The sequence below is a fragment of the Aegilops tauschii genome, chromosome 2 (assembly GCF_002575655.3).
Source record: "Aegilops tauschii subsp. strangulata cultivar AL8/78 chromosome 2, Aet v6.0, whole genome shotgun sequence".
NCBI classification, from domain to species: Eukaryota; Viridiplantae; Streptophyta; class Magnoliopsida; order Poales; family Poaceae; genus Aegilops; species Aegilops tauschii.
Window position 1 is genome coordinate 267623354 of NC_053036.3, and position 16850 is coordinate 267640203.

Here is a 16850-nt window from a genome sequence, read left to right on the forward strand (position 1 = left end):
TGTGGAGAAGTAGATCGATGGAGGAGTACAACCGATACGTGAGGATCGCAGACGGCGACCCTGTGAAGCTAGCTAGGATGTTGGAGATACAGTCTTGGTTTGACAACAAGGACCAACTAGCGGCGACGGCGACATCCATGGCCAAATATCTACAACAGATCGAAAAGGCGGCGATACTCCCAGAGGGAGTCGCGCCGGAGTACATAGAGCTGCTCCTCTGGGCCATGGAGAAAACAGATTCACCGAATCCAATCGTGAGGGAGCGGTGGTGGGAGTATCGATCCCAGATGGAGCATCCACCAGAGATTGAAGGATCGAGCATCTACAGGGTGCCGTTTGTGAGGGTGTCCTGCTAGAGCGAGCCGGTGGAGTCTTCGTCGACCGAACCAAACTGCAAAAGGAGAAAAGCAGTTGGCCTGACGACGCTTCCCCGCCATCGTCTCCCTCGCCGTTCACATCGTCTCACGGGGCGGCTGTCTGCCGCCGAGGAATAGGAGGGGGCTGCCCCCCCCAGCCCAATAGCCGGGCAAGTTGTGAATTGTCAGGAGGAGCTTAGGGTTGTCAGTATTTGCAAGTTGTGAATTGTGTTTTGTGTTGTGTATTTTGAGAGTACTTTCAGATATGAATGTCTTTTGAATTTCAGATTTGCAGTATTGAGCATATGAAGTATTTTATGAATTCTAGAGATCTATTTTTAGCACTTAAAAAAATGTAGTTTCATAGGAGTATAAAAGTGCAGACAATGTGATTCTCAGAAAAGAAACTGCAAGTTTCAGTTTCAGATAAGAAACTGCAAGTTCAGTTTCAGATAAGAAACTGCAAGTTCAGTTTCAGAGGCAGAGCATTTATATTAACACGGCCTTTTCAAACAGGGTTAACATCATGTTGGAAGTTTTATTCATGGTCGAAAATGGAACTACCAGCCAGTTAACATCATGCTGATCAACATTCATGCATAGCACATCTTCATATGATGCACAGTCAAAATGCCCACACAATGTCGAGTCTGCGAAACACAGAGAAAACAAGGGACGAAGTTTTGGCAAGTGTTGGACGTGGTTTTGGGCTGCCCCGTCTAGGCCTGCTCCCTCCTCCCCGCGGCCGGCTCTGCTGCCGCGCAGGCCTCACCGCCCCACCGTACTCCCATCGCTGGCCTAGCCATCCCTCTACTCACCCACACCTGCTGTTATTCTCCGGCGACGGCAGAAGAACCATTAAACTCTCGTACAGTCGTACTCCCCTCCGCATGGGAAACAACTACCGAGTCTTCCCTGCCTCCGTGTCGTTCCCATCCTAGGCCTCACCGTCGTCCACCGCCCTGGTGCTCTCGGCGCGGCCTGGTCAACGTGGTCAATGACCGTCATGCATCTGAAGTGGACTGTACGTGGAGAGGCCGACAGCTGGGTCCACGGCCGCACGGAAGGAAATGCCTACTTATTACGCGCAAAATAATGATTCCTCCACCTGACATCAGGGACCCACCGAAAGGGACTCTGTATTTCCCGAAAAAAACGTTACCACCGCTCACAGCTCGGACCCACCAGCTATATCTTCGCACGCAAGGAAGTGCCTCCTTATTACGCACAAAAAATGAATACTCCCCCTGCTAGCTGGGACCCACCATGGTTGGAGGCTGACTTGTGGGCCTACTAAGTTGACTGGGATGAGGGCCTTTGTCAACTTCAGTCAATATGAATGATTCTAGCTCCAGTGACCGTACGATGTCCATCCAACGGCCGTAGTGCTTCTTCAACCTCTGGTCTTCTTGCTCCAGCCCCCCAAAGCAGCGCCGGTCGTGCCGCATGCTCCTGCCTCCCATGGCCGGCTGTGCTGCCGCGGAGGCCTCACCGCCCCCTACTATTCCCACCGCTGGCCAGGCCCTGCGGCGACGGCAGCCTCACACCGCAGCCGAACCAGTGAACCCTCGTACTCCTCTCCCTGCGGGCTTCCACTGCCGTGTCTTCCCCGGCTCCGCGTCGTCCCCTTCCTAGGCCTTGCCATCGTCCACCGCCATGGTGCTCTCCGCGCGGCGTGGTCAACGTGGTCAAGGAACGACTTCCATCGGAAGAGTACTGTACGTGGAGAGGCTGACAGCTGGGTCCACGGCCACAGCCCAGTTTTTTTGTGATTTGCCAAGTAAGTCGCTTTGTCAGGCCTGTTGGGCTGCAAATCTTTCAAGACGAGGAGAGCTTTCATTCGGCTGGCCGAGAAAATGGCCCATCAGTAATGAGAAATGAGCTGTACATTTTTAAAACACATCAAACCGGCAATTAGTTTCAAATATCTTTTTTTCATTTCGAGATTTTAAATTACATTAGTTTTTATGCGTGGAGAATTTGTTGGATTTTACATTGATATACATTTATTTTTAAAATCAGTTTGAATGTGAGTCGAAATTTCGGGATTAAAAACAGTTCGGACCGCACCGAAATATGCAAAATTTCGTATAATTTTTTAACCATGGCCACAATATGGGCTGTAATGCTAACAAAAAGAATATGGGCTCCAAAAAAACCTTAATAATTAGCAAATGGGCTGTAAATTATTAGAAATAATGGCAGATGGGCTGTATGCTATTTTCCACAGATTTGAGGCTTTCCTAAAAAAAAGGCTGACGCACAAGCAGTGAATGTTGGATGGCCATCCAACGGCCGTCGTGCTTCTTCAAGCTCTGCTATTCCTGCTCCAGCCGCTCAAACAAGCGCCGGCGGGACTGCCTGCTCCCTCTTCCCCGCAGCCGGCTCTGCTGCCACGCAGGCCTCACCGCCCCACCGTACTCCCATCGCTGGCCTAGCCATCCCTCTACTCACCCACACCTACTGTTATTCTCCGGCGACGGCAGACGAACCAGTAAACCCTCGTACAGTCATACTCCCCTCCGCGTGGGAAACAACTCCCGAGTCTTCCCTGCCTCTGCGTCGTTCCCTTCCTAGGCCTCGCCGTCGTCCACCGCCCTGGTGCTCTCGGCGCGGCCTAGTCAACGTGGTCAACGACCGACATGCATCTGAAGTGGACTCTACGTGGAGAGGCCGACAGCTGGGTCCACGGCCGCACGCAAGGAAATGCCTCCTTATTACGCGCAAAATAATGATTCCTCCACCTGACATCATGGACCCACCGAAAGGGCCTCTGTATTCCACGAAGAAAACGTTTCCCCCTCACACCAGAGCCGAACCAGTGAACCCTCGTACTCCTCTCTGCGCGGGCTTCCACTGCCGCGTCTTCCCCGGCTCCCCATCGTCCCCTTCCTAGGCCTCGCCGTCGTCCACCGCCTTGGTGCTCTCGGCGCGGCGTGGTCAATGTGGTCAAGGAACGACTTCCATCGGACGTGGACTGTACGTGGAGAGGCTGACAGCTGGGTCCACGGCCGCAGCAAGGAAGTGCCTCCTTATTACACGGAAAATAATGATTCCTCCACCTGACAACTGGGACCCACCGGACAGGCCACTGTATTTTGCGAAAAAATGTTTCCCCCTGACTGCTGGGACCCACCAGCTACATCTTCGCACGCAAGGAAGTGCGTCCGGGCAAAAAAAAACGATTCGCCCCCTGACTACTGGGACCCACCAGCTATATCTTCGCAGGCAAGGAAGTGCCTGACAGTCGGGACCCACCTGGTCGAAGCGTACGTAGCGTTGTCATTCTGGTCGCGAACGTGTACGTACATATATACTGGTGGATGTAGAGGCGTGCACGTGTCGTAGTAGAGGCGCGTACGTGTCGTAGTAGAGGCGCGCACGTAGCATGTACACGTACGTATAGCGGCCAGGGTGCAAGAAAGAAAATACGGCCACGTATGTGTACATACGGGCGGGGTCTCTAACGCCTACTCGCGCATACGTACGGCCAGGGCTCGTGTACATGGCTGGGTCGGAACGGAGAAACAGCGTCGTCGTCGTGTTCATGGGGAGGCAACGGAATGCGTCGTGTTCATGGGGAGGCAACGGAATGCTTCGTGTTCATCGGGAGGCAACGGAACGCGTGGGAGCCAACCGGGCTGGGTCGGAACGGAATGCGTGGTCATGTTCATCGGGAGGGCTTGGACGGAACATGCGATGGAAACGAGGCCTGGCGTACCGCACAACGGAGGAAACAGACCTCCTACGTTCGGAACGGGGTCCTGTTGATCGGGAGGGGTGTGGCATACCGCAAAACGGAGGAAACGGACCTCCTACGGTCGAAACGGGGGTCCAGTTGATCGGGAGGGGTGTAGCGTACCGCAAAACGGACGAAATGGACTTCCTACGGTCGAAACGGGGGTCCTGTTGATCGGGAGGGGTGTGGCGTCCGCAAAACGGACGAAACGAACCTCCAACGGTCGAAACGGGGGTCCTGTTCGTCGGGAGGGGTGTGGCGTACCGCAAAACGGGACTCCACGGGATACTGTTCATCTCCACGGTCGACCTCCTCCAGCCTCCACGGGCTACCGTCGACCTCCTCCAGCCTCCACGGGCTACCGTCGACCTCCTCCAGCCTCCACGGGCTCCTGTTCATCCAGCCTCCACCGCGTACTACTCCACCGGCTACTGTTCAACCACCCCTCCACGGGCACCCCTCCACCATCTACTGTTCATCCAGCCCTCCACACCACGGGGTCCTGTTCAACCACCCCTCCACGGGCACCCCTCCACCGTCTACTGTTCATCCAGCCCTCCACCACACCACGGGGTCCTGTTCATCCAGAGGCAACGCCACCGCTCAGTGTTCATCCAAACCCCCCCGCAACGCTCACTGTTCATCCCAAAGGCAGCATCGATCGGCTTCAGTTAGCACCAGTAGCGAAGGAATTGCTCGATCGGGTTCAGTTAACAGCCATCGATCGATCGCTCGGGTTCAGTAACGCGTAGCCTGCAGTGCAATCGCTCGGGTTCAGTTAGAGCCCAACGCCTCGCTCGGGTTCAGTTAGAGCCAACGCCTCGCACACACGCACGTACGTGTACGAGAGAAACGCGCATCGCTCGGCCCCCGACCTCCCACCATAACTGGGAACTCCCCGAAATTTTCCTCGCCCTCGCTTCTACCACGGTTTTTTCCGTCATGGACGGCCCAAAGAATGTCATGCAGCTGCGTCTCCGGCCCGCCCAGGACGAAAAGCCCATTTTCTATCATGATTTTTTGTCATAGAAGTAGGATCCCACCACATCTATGACGATACCGGAATTTGTCACAATTATCGTCATAGAAGTGTCATATGTATGACAGAAAAAAATTTCGTTCGGCCCAAAATGTCACGGATGTGTCTTTTTTTTGTAGTGACTACGAGGCATCGAGCACCGCATCGACCTCATACCCAGAGCACCACTTCCAAACAAGGCTCCCTACCGAGTCAACCCCGAAGAAACCAAAGAAATACAAAGGAAACTCAAACATCTCATAGATAATGGACATGTGCGTGAAAGTTTGAGTCCTTGTGCCGTACCAGTGATTCTTGTACCAAAAAGAGATGGTAGCTTTCGCATGTGTTCCGATTGTAGACCTATCAATGCTATCACTGTTCGCTATAGGTACCCCATTCCACGCCTTGATCATATGCTAGATGAACTTAGCGGTGCCACTATTTTCTCCAAAATTGATCTCAAAAGTGGTTACTATCAAATACGCATACAAGAGGGTGATGAATGGAAAACCGCTTTCAAAACAAAGTTTGGTTTGTATGAGTGGTTAGTTATGCCTATGGGTTTATTGGAAGCACCCGGCAATTTCATGTGTCTTATGCATTATGTGTTTCACCCTTACATTGGTGAGTTTGTTGTGGTCTACTTCGATGATATACTTGTCTTTAGCAAATCTCTCAAAGATCATGTCACCCACCTTCGCACCGTGTTACAAACTCTTAGAAAAGAGCGTCTCTATGCTAATATGGACAAATGCCTTTTTGGTCTTGATAAGCTTATTTTCTTGGGTTTTGTAGTATGTTCTAAGGGTGTTCATGTTGATGAATCTAAGATCAATGCTATTAAAACTTGGCCCCAACCAACTAATTGCAACAAGTGCGTAGTTTTCTTGGTTTAGCCGGTTTCTACCATAGGTTTCTGGAGGATTTTAGCACGATTGTGTCTCCTTTACATACTTTGAGCAAGAAGAATGCACCCTTTGTTTGGGGACCATCGGAAGATAACGCATTCAATGAGCTTAAGAATTTTCTTACTCATTCTCCCGTGCTTGCATTACCCAACTTTGACAAACCTTTTGAAATTCATTGCGATGCTAGTGGTAATGGCATAGGAGGTGTGTTAATGCAAGAGAAGCGCCCCATAGCATACTTTAGTGAGAAACTCTCCGGAGCACAACTCAATTACCCGATTATCTTATGAGAGCTAACAAACTTTGCATTCCTGAGTCTTCTCTTCGTTTGTTACTTTTGCAAGAATCTCATGTAGGAGCACTCATGGGACACTTTGGACGCGACAAGACATTTGCTACGCTGTCCAAGAACTATTTTTGTCCCAAGATGTTTCGCGACGTCAACCGCTTCACCAACCGATGCTCTACATATCGCAAAGCTAAGTCTAAAGCTCAATCTCATGGACTCTATATGCCTCTTCCAATTCCGTACCAACCATGGGAAGATATTAGCATGGATTTTGTCCTTGGTTTGCCTAGAACTAGAAATGGCAAGGATTCCGTGTTTGTTGTTGTGGACCGATTCTCCAAAATGGCACATTTCATACCATGCAACAAGATAGACGATGCTTCACATGTTGCAAATTTATTTTGTAGGGAAATCTTGCACCTACATGGAGTGCCAAAGACGATTGTCTCGGACCGCGACGTCAAGTTCTTGAGTTACTTTTGGAAGACCTTATGCGCCAAGCTCGGAATCTAGCTACTATTCTCCACGGCATACCATCCACAAACCGAGGGCCAAACGGAGGTGACGAACCATACGCTCTCCATTCTACTACGCGTGTTGATAAAGAAGAACATCAAGGAGTGGGAGGAGTGCCTACCTATCGCCAAGTACGCCTACAACCGTGCAAGACATAAGACTACCGGCAAGTCCCCCTTCGAGGTCGTCTATGGCTTTGACCCATTGTCACCATTGGACATTCTTCCTCTACCACGACAAGAGTGCACAAATATGGACGCGAGTGCCCGAGTAAACTACCTCAAGAAGATGCATGAAGATACCAGACACACCATCGAGCGCAAAGTACAATGACTCGCGACCAAGCTCAATGTCAACAAGCAACCCATGATATTCAACATTGGAGATCTTGTGTGGCTACACCTTCGCAAGGACCGCTTCCCCAACGAACGCAACTCCAAACTTCTACCACGAGCCAATGGACCCTTCAAGGTGCTTGCACGCTACAACAACAACGCCTACAAGATCGTATGTGGGGACCCCGACTCATAAGTCGTGATCACCGAATGCACGTGTACAGTGATCCTAGAGATCAATGCTCACTGAACACACAGAAGCTGAATAACAAGAGTCTTACATCCGTACATACCATCTTACATAAATTATGACCATTATGGTCAAGTCTTGAGTATAACATTGCAGCGGAAATCTTTGTCAATAACTTGCACCCAAGCCATCTGCTTTAACCCTACAGGCATTTTGACTGGGAAGCATCCTAGCTCGCATGTTCGTCACCGAAGTATTCTTCATCATATCCTGTTCTTTCATGCCAGGCCAATAAAATAACCAGTGGCCAATGAGTACTTTGAATGTACTCGCAAGCAACCCATGTTTTGGTTCCAGATACAACAATGCATGATGTAGGTAAATTTTTGCAGAAAGCTAGTTTTGTTGTGCTATGACATGTTCAACAAATGGGTAAAACATGCATCATACGAATTCAAGTAACCATAGGGACTGGTCACAGATATCAACATAAATGGAGTGGGCATCAACCCAACTCAATCATGTCAAGTCCTTTGACTTGACCCAAGTAGTTCTTTCCGCTTATCCAAACACACACACACACTGGTTTGTAAACATGTGGACATCGCACAAGAGCGGTTACCCAACTGTCCTTGACCGTGGACATGGCTATTCAAATAGTTTTACACTCCGCAGAGGTTGCACACTTTACCCACAGGATCCGGGGAACTTCTGTGTCATCCACGACCCGCGGTACCTCAAGTACCCGGGGTAAGCACTCGATCACTATCTTTCCCTAGACGACACTAACATAGAGTGCAGTCGATTGGTAGTAACCCCCGTGCCCAACATTTCACATCTTAAAATTGTGGAGCCTCGCTCCCATATTCATCATATAACACAAGCACGGGGTACCAACGGTGTGTCCGGTGCCCTGTAAAAACACTCATGGCCGCCCTACCTGGCACAACCCCGTCCCGAGAGAGAGCACCAACTCTCCCCCGTCACTAGTAATGCGGGCTCCAAGCTAGTATCGGCGTAGGTAATCAATAATGCCCTTTCCCATACAAGGGTAGAGTGGTTGCACATGTAAGGTTGGAATAACGGTCGCAACTTGAACCAATCCATTTTTTAAAGCAACACACACACTTGCCTCGGTACACCACTTCGTCATCAAGTGGTTACCCATCTCATTATCTCCCTTGGGCATAAGTGGCACCCGATGGGGTTTTTGAAAAGTCTTTTGAGAATACTTTATCTCCATCACCATGCATATTCCCGTCCCTTTTGCGTAGCAACTACTTTAGCATCCCACTACTCCCACCGGCTTAACCCTCACAGGGAGGTAGGGTCATGCTTGATGCAAGTTTCAATAGGAAAGTAACAAAGGCAACAACCAAAGTGGTCACCACCTCATCAAGATCTAATGCATTGATAATAAGGTGCTATATGACATGCACAAAAAGGGTTTCTCAAACATGGTCAAAGGGCTGCTTGCCTGGTTCATTAGAGTCTTCAAGTCTTCTGGTCCTTCTCCAAGTACTCCGTCTACTTCGTCAACTAACGTCGAAACAATCATAATAAGAAACACAACAAGTCAAAAATAAAAGTGCTCTAAAAATATGAAGTTGACTTTTCTAGGACTTCCCTGGTTATATGAAAAATAACCAGAGTGGTTTCATTGGGATTGGATCAGCGAATATTTCTGAATATTTCAATATGATGGAATCAAGGGGTTTATGGATTTGCAAGAAGTGTACAGAAATATATTTTTGAAAAATGAGCAAAGGCACCCATTTAGCAAATCATGATTTTAGAAGCATCTAGGAGTTAGTTTCACTGGATTTGGAGTTCAAATGAATTCCCTATGAATTGGCAAAGTTGACAAATATGAAGAAATGGATCATTATACTGTGTGGCACAGAAAGTATTAATAAAAATGTTCATCACCTAAATTATAAACTCAGGAGCATCTAGAAATTTGAATCGTGGCATTTGGATCAAAGATGATCTCTCTGTGATTTTCTAAAGTCTTGGACAGATATAGGAAAATGTGATTTATTGAATATGTGTGAATTAAAGTGTTCTGGAAAAATGTGCACGATTTCCCATCAGGTAGAACATGATTTATGGAGTCACTAGAAATTGGAATCACCAAATTTGGACTTTATTTGAATTATTTGTGGATTTTAGAAGCTTACTAGAAAAAGAAAACGGAAAAAGGGCTTAACCTTATCATGCACGCAGGCGAGATATAGACGTGGGTCGGCCCAGTGGCATCAGCCGCACGGGGTGCCCAGGCGACATCGATGGCGCACTCCTGGGAGTGCGTCTTCGGTCGGGGCAGACGCCTTCAGCGGAGGCCGTCTCCACTTAACCCGGGGGGCCCGGGGCCTTAGCCACTTACAGGCGGGTCCTGCTGGCAGGCCCTCCTCCTACCTCCTGCTCAAAACAGAAGAGGAGCAGGGGAGGCCAGCCGAGCAAGGTGCTGGCGCCCTTCCCGCCGACTCCGGCCGTCCCCGGCGGCGATCGGCATACCAACGGACTCGGGAGATCGAGCCGCGCCCATCCATGGATCTCACGCAGGCTGGGGAGGACCGAGATGACAGTGGTCTTGGCGCCGGCGAACGGGGTTTCGGGCGAGGTTTGGGCACGGCAAGGCGCGCACGGGAAGGAGAAAATGGGGCGCGGGGAGAGTTGGCGGTAGTGCTGGTGCTGCTCCGGAACAAAGAGGTGGGGAGGAGGGGCTCTCAGTGACGCTAATTTAGACGGAGGCTGGCGGCATTGCTCCAGCCATGGAGATGCAAGGAGGGCACGAGAAGAGGGATGGCTTGGTCCAGAGGATGCTCGGGAGGGAGAGGGAGCAAATGGAGCAGCGAGGAGGGCCTGGAACGGCCTTATGTAGCCGACTCGCGGCTCACCGTGGACGCGGCGCACGGGTGGCCGTGGCAATGGCTCGGGCGGCCAGGAGAGAGAGCGAGGGGTTGTCTGCGGTGCTCGTGGGGGTGGAGTAGGGCTCCAGGAAGAGAGAGAGGGAGCGGGGCGAGGTCCGGGTGGAGCCACGAGCTCGCACAGCATTGGCGGGCTCGGGCGGCTCTGGGCACGCGCGGCACGGGCAGGACAGAGAGGGGATGGAGGGGGCCAGCGCGATGGCGTGTTGCGGACGTCGAGGCGCCTCGACTGGCGGCAGGGGAAGGCTCGAGGTGGTCGGGGGACATGGTGTCAACGCTCGGGTGCTCTGCCACGCGCTCCAGAGCATGCAAACAGCCGGCATCCGCGGCTTTTTGCACGCACCCGCGCGTCCACCTACGTCTGGCAGCTGCAGGGGGTATGGCCAAAAGCTGAGGAGAGCCTTGGATGCTCTGGAATGTCAAGGAGGGAGAGACAGGCTGAGAGAGAGAGGGAGAATGCTGCTGCCCAGAGAAGAAAAATGGGGTTCTACCCCCCTTAATCATGGCTCCTCGGGCAGGGAAGATGCAGGGGGTAGAGGAGGACCAGATGAGGCTGTGGGAAGAGTTTCAGCTCATGGAGATTAGTGGAAGGGGTTGAAACTTGCATCTTGAAATTCTGCCAGAAGGTGTTTGATGTAGGTTTGGGCAAGAATTTTAATTTCACTTGACATGAAACTTAACAGGATGAAATGGCACATAGAATTAGGGTGTTCCACCAAGTTTGAGCTCATTTGGGTAAAGTTGCCAATGCAACTTTTGTAAACCCTAGAAATCAATAGAAATAAGTTCTCCAAGATTTAGACATGCAAATATTTTCTCCTTGATGCACCACTTTGTGTAGTGTCATCATTTGAGGATTTGAACATGCCCACAAAAATTCAGATCAAAAGGACACACTTGGCAATGTAGAGTTCTTCAAATTTTGTTCTGGACAGAAAGGGTTTTGGGGCACTTTGATCAAGATATCCTTCTCTCCAACTTGTGCTATTTGGTCTAGATGCATAATTACACCATTTGAGCATGTGCACCAAGTTTGAGAGCATTTGGACATGTTTGGCAATGTAGAGTTGCTCAAACTTCAAAATGGACAGAAATAGTTTTGAGGGGGTTTGATGATGTTTTCTTGATCTTCAAGGCATGAGGCTTTGCAAGATCATCAAATATGTCATATGTGACATGGCATGATTTTCTTGGAATTAATGAAGAAAATTTCCTTTGTAAATATTTCAAAAGCTTGAAATATCCAGAAGGGTTTTTTAGGAGTTTGACCAATATTTTGAACATGACCATGTGTTGAAACTCTTATATACGGAAAATATATGTCCACTGAGTTTCCCTGATTTTTTCTCAAATATTTTTGAAGCTTTGAAATAATTTTAACCTATTAAAGACCATTTCTGGACTTAAGCAAAAGCCTTTAAATAAAATAGGAAAATAACTTTTAAAATTATATTTTTGTGGTTTCTGGGTGTCCTATATCTAATAGAAGTCAAATATATTTTTGGAAAGATTTTTACTGCCCTTAATTAAGTACTTGCAGTGCAAATCTCAATTCAGGGGTTTTTGGAAAACTAATTTTTGAAAATACTATTTGGCCAAATTATTTTTGTAAGAAATTATTTTTATGTCCTATACACATGGCATGATCATTGGGAAAGGTTTTGGATCAAGGAGAAGGAGTATAAGAGTTGGAGAATTTATTTGATTTTTAGAGCACTTACAAACAGCAGTCAAACATTCAATCAAAGCAAAGACAAAACACTCGAAAGTTTTTGTCAAACCACATTTTATCATGATTTATTAGCTTAAGTGTTGTGGCATGAAAATCAGGGTGTGACAGACCTACCCCCCTTACAAGAATCTCGTCCCCGAGATTCCCAAACTGGGCATGGAAAGGGATACAGAAACTTGGATCTGGGGTAGTCTTCAAGTCCTCATGTTGCTTCTGCTTCCGTGTGGTGCTCCATTGAACTTGAAGTACTTGATGGTGGGGCTTCGTGTATGACATTCTTCTTGATCCAGGTTGCTAATGGGTAGCTCGCGGTAGGTTAGATTGGGCTAGGGGTCGATGGCTCGATGGTCGATGCCCTCATAGAGATCGGGCTAGTTAGGAAGTTGGAAACACTTCCGGGGGCGTGTCGCGTGGAAAACGCTGTGCACAGTGGGTAACTCAGGTGGTAACTCAAGCTGGTAGCCGTCTACTCTTCGTCTCGAAGTGATCTTCAAGAGGGTCGATAATCTTGGTGTGAGCTTCACTTTGGCATGGAAATGTTTGGTTCCTTTGAGAGGGGTGGCTTGCAGACAAATCTGGTCTTCAACGCGGAAGTTTACTTCTTGATGACGGCGGTTGGTGTACTTCTTCCTTCTTGACATGGCGGTCTTCCAATGTCTTCTAACCAGCTAAATGGCTCTTCTTCCATTTCCGGGTAGACAAGTATGTCACTAAAGATGACAACCAACTTGTCCAAGTACTCCATGAAGACTTGTTCATGAGGTACATAAAGTAGGATGGGGGTATTGGTGGTGGTCACGGTTGAGTATGGTCCAAGGTGTTCTCGATCTAGAGTAAAGACCCATGGTCATGATCCGACCATGTTGTAGCTTGGTAGGGCTTAAGGGTTTCAAGGATTCTATGGTGCAAGTGAACGTTTATCATCTTATCCTTGAGCACAGATTTTGAGACGCCAACTATCCTATCTAGTCTTCCAAGGAAATCACATCATATTACCGAAAGAATCATCCCATATAGGTCAACTCCAATGATCACACATGCTATTCATATCCTCATGACTCCCCAAGAGGAGGTCTAACAAATTCAGATACATCTACGATCCCCAAACTCATATGTATGGCTACCCCTCAAAATCCATGGGTAGATCATACAAGCTTCCAAGCCTGAATTAAACATGACATTCCAAGTGCTCAGCCTATTCTTCCAAGGTCCAAGATAGTGCATCTCTATCCTAAGGAAACACGTCGTATGCCACTCCAAGATCTTGTTTCCTTCCTATGAATCAATTCCAGCAGCCCATTAACTTCCATCAATCACTACATAATCCATTAATTCTACAAATCCAAAGTCAATGGTGTCTCACACGAATCTTCTAATGTCCTATAGTCCCCAAATACTTGAAAGGGCTACCTTACTATAGTCAGTCCACCAATTCCCGTTATTATGATCTGATGAACTCCAAGGTCAAGCTTACATAGAATCCTAAATCAACTTCGACAATTAATCCAATCTCCTAGTTTATTGTCCACCGAGAAACATGGTATCACGATCGAGATCATCGGTCTAAATCCAATTTTACTCCGAACCATGTAGACATACTCAGCATCTATACTCAACTAGTATCACCAACTTAAATCCAAATCTCACGTCCCACGATAATTCCTACATGTTTCCCCTAAGTCATTATTGTAATATCAACTATCTCCTATCAATATCCCCTGGCTAAGTCAAATCCTTATACTTCCAAGAATTTTTAGCTTGCGATCATAATTGTCCAATTTACTCAGGGGTAATGAGAGTCATGCTACTCTATTAACTGATCCCACCAAGTTCATCTACCAACATGAAAGCCTTACGATCCACCGAAGAGTCTCAGATAATTCCTCAAGGTCTTTGATATAAACTCATCAAGTCATTTGTCCTCTATTCCTATATCCACAAATTGGTCTTCCCTATGGCATCGTCAGTTCTGGTGCTATATTAGGATCGTAATGTGCTAGTCCACTATGTCTACTAGTTCCCTAATGAACCCTGTACTAAGCAAAGGTTGGTGGGGCTCAACTGGCTCTCCTGCAATTATGTGGGTTAAGCACATGGTTAAGGATTCGATATGGGGTATCTCGTGAAGTCTCGAAGGGTCTAGGAATGGATTTCTAGTCTGGAGGGTTAAACATAATTCTACGGGGTTGCACTTGGTCGAGGAGGTTGTAGCAAAAGTCCTCGGTGCTAGTTGGTTCCAAAGTAGAACCCTTGGTGTTTCTTGTCTTACTAGTCTTTAGTTGAGGAGAGAGATGAGAGGGAAAAGTAGCATAGAGGAGGTGGGATGCCTAAAGGGGGTTCTCTAGTGCAAGTGCAAACAAACAAGTGCCGAAAGGGCCAAACAAAATAAACAAGGTAAGGAAGGTGATATAGTCGCGTAATTGTTGCCTAGGGCAAAAATTCGACTGATATCAAAACACAAACAAATAAAAACAAGCAACACACAATCATGGTTCTATTCGAACCATCATACGGACTCGACTGCGCATAGGGGGTACACGACTCATCCTACCCTAGGGGTTCTCGGACTCAGTAGTCGTGCCTTGTGCCTCGTGCAGTCTTCTGAGTTTTCCTCAGGTGTTGCTACGTCTCTTGTAGTTGTTCGATGAAACGATCTGGGTTGAGCCTGAAGAGTCTTCAACAACATCTCGCCTATTGAAGTGATGGGGTGAAGGTGGCTCCTCGTAGCTAGCATTGACTCGGTCTTCTGTTGCCTTCTTAATCATGATGATCCCTTTTGCCTTTTAAGGCGTCAAGGGTTTCGGGTAAGCAATCATTTATGCAATGACATTAACAAGGCATAGTAGAGGTCCAACCTATCGGTTACGTTGATGACAACATCGACACCAAGAGCGGGGGACGAAGAGAACCGTTTTCCTGCTCACTATAGTGAGGCGGACCAAATGGCGAGGTTCTCATCCACCGGTGGTTGCCGATACAACAACGGTAAGGACAGGGTTGCTCTATTGGCGATGTATATCATGATCTTGCATATCCTATACCCTGATCATCATAGGCCAAGGTTGCATCATCCTGGGGCAGTGTCGAGGGTGTCACCATCTTCGAGGTCTTGATGTCCTCATTCCTTGAGAAGGTATCTTCTGTTGGTACCGTCTTCTCGTGGTGTCGCCAAACTTGTGTTCGGAAGGTGTGGGTGAATGTCTGGCAAGATGTCTTCCTTCTAGGTTACCCACGAGGGTTACAGGGAATCCAGTGGTAGGGGCTTAAAGGTACTAGCGATCATTTGCAAAAGTTTTGAAAGGGAAGAGATCAATAAGGAAAGTACACCTTGGTTTTCGAAGAAAAACTGAGAAGGGAAGAGAAGTATAGATAGTTTTGAAAACTAGTAGTAGTTTTGGAAATAGTCCTACCCTAACTAACGACCATGCTAACTAAGGCTTCCTACAGTCAGGATGGCTCTGATACCAGCTCTGTGGGGACCCCGACTCACAAGTCGTGATCACCGAATGCACGTGTACAGTGATCCCAGAGATCAATGCTCACTGAACACCCAGAAGCTGAATAACAAGATTCTTACATCCGTACATACCGTCTTACATAAATTATGACCATTATGGTCAAGTCTTGAGTATAACATTGCAGTGGAAATCTTCGTCAATAACTTGGACCCATGCCATCTGCCTTAACCCTACAGGCATTCTGAGTGGGAAGCGTCCTAGCTCGCATGTTCGTCACCAAAGTTGTCTTCATCATATCCTATTCTTTCATGCCTGGCCAATAAAATAACCAGTGGCAAGCCAATGAGTACTTTGAATGTACTCGCAAGAAACCCATGTTTTGGTTCAAGATACAACAATGCATGGTATAGGTAAATTTTTGCAGAAAGCTAGTTTTGTTGTGCTATGACATGTTCAACAAATGGGTAAAACATGCATCATACGAATTCAAGTAACCATAGGGACTGGTCACATATATCAACATAAATGGAGTGGGCATCAACCCAACTCAATCATGTTATGTCCTTTGACTTGACCCAAGTAGTTCTTCCCACTTATCCAAACACACACACTGGTTTGTAAACATGTGGACGTAGCCCAAGAGCGGTTACTCAACTATCCTTGACCGTGGACACGGCTATTCGAATAGTTTTACACTCTGCAGAGGTTGCACCTTTACCCACAAGATCCGGGGAACTTCCGTGTCATCCACGACCCGCGGTACCTCAAGTACCCGGGGTAAGCATCCGATCACTATCTTTCCCTAGACGACACTAACATAGAGTCCACTCGATTGGCAGTAACCCCTGTGCCCAACATTTCACATCTTAAAATTGTGGAGCCTCACTCCCATATTCATCATATAACACAAGCACGGGGTACCAACTGTGTGTCCGATGCCCTGTAAAAACTGCCATTGCCGCCCTACCTGGCACGACCCCGTCCCGAGAGAGAGCACCAACTCTCCCCCATCACTAGTAATGCGGGCTCCAAGCTAGTATCGGCGTAGGTAATCAATAATGCCCTTTCCCATACAAGGGTAGAGTGGTTGCGCATGTAAGGTTGGAATAACGGTCGCAACTTAAACCAATCCGTTTTTGAAAAGCAACACACACACTTGCCTCGGTACACCACTTCGTCATCAAGTGGTTACCCATCTCATTATCTCCCTCGGGCATAGGTGGCACCCGACGAGGTTTTCGAAAAGTATTTTGAGAATACTTTGTCTCCATCACCATGCATATTCCTGTCCCTTTTGCGTAGCAACTACTTTAGCATCCTATCTACTCCCATCGGCATAACCCTCATAGGGAGGTAGGGTCATGATTGATGCAAGT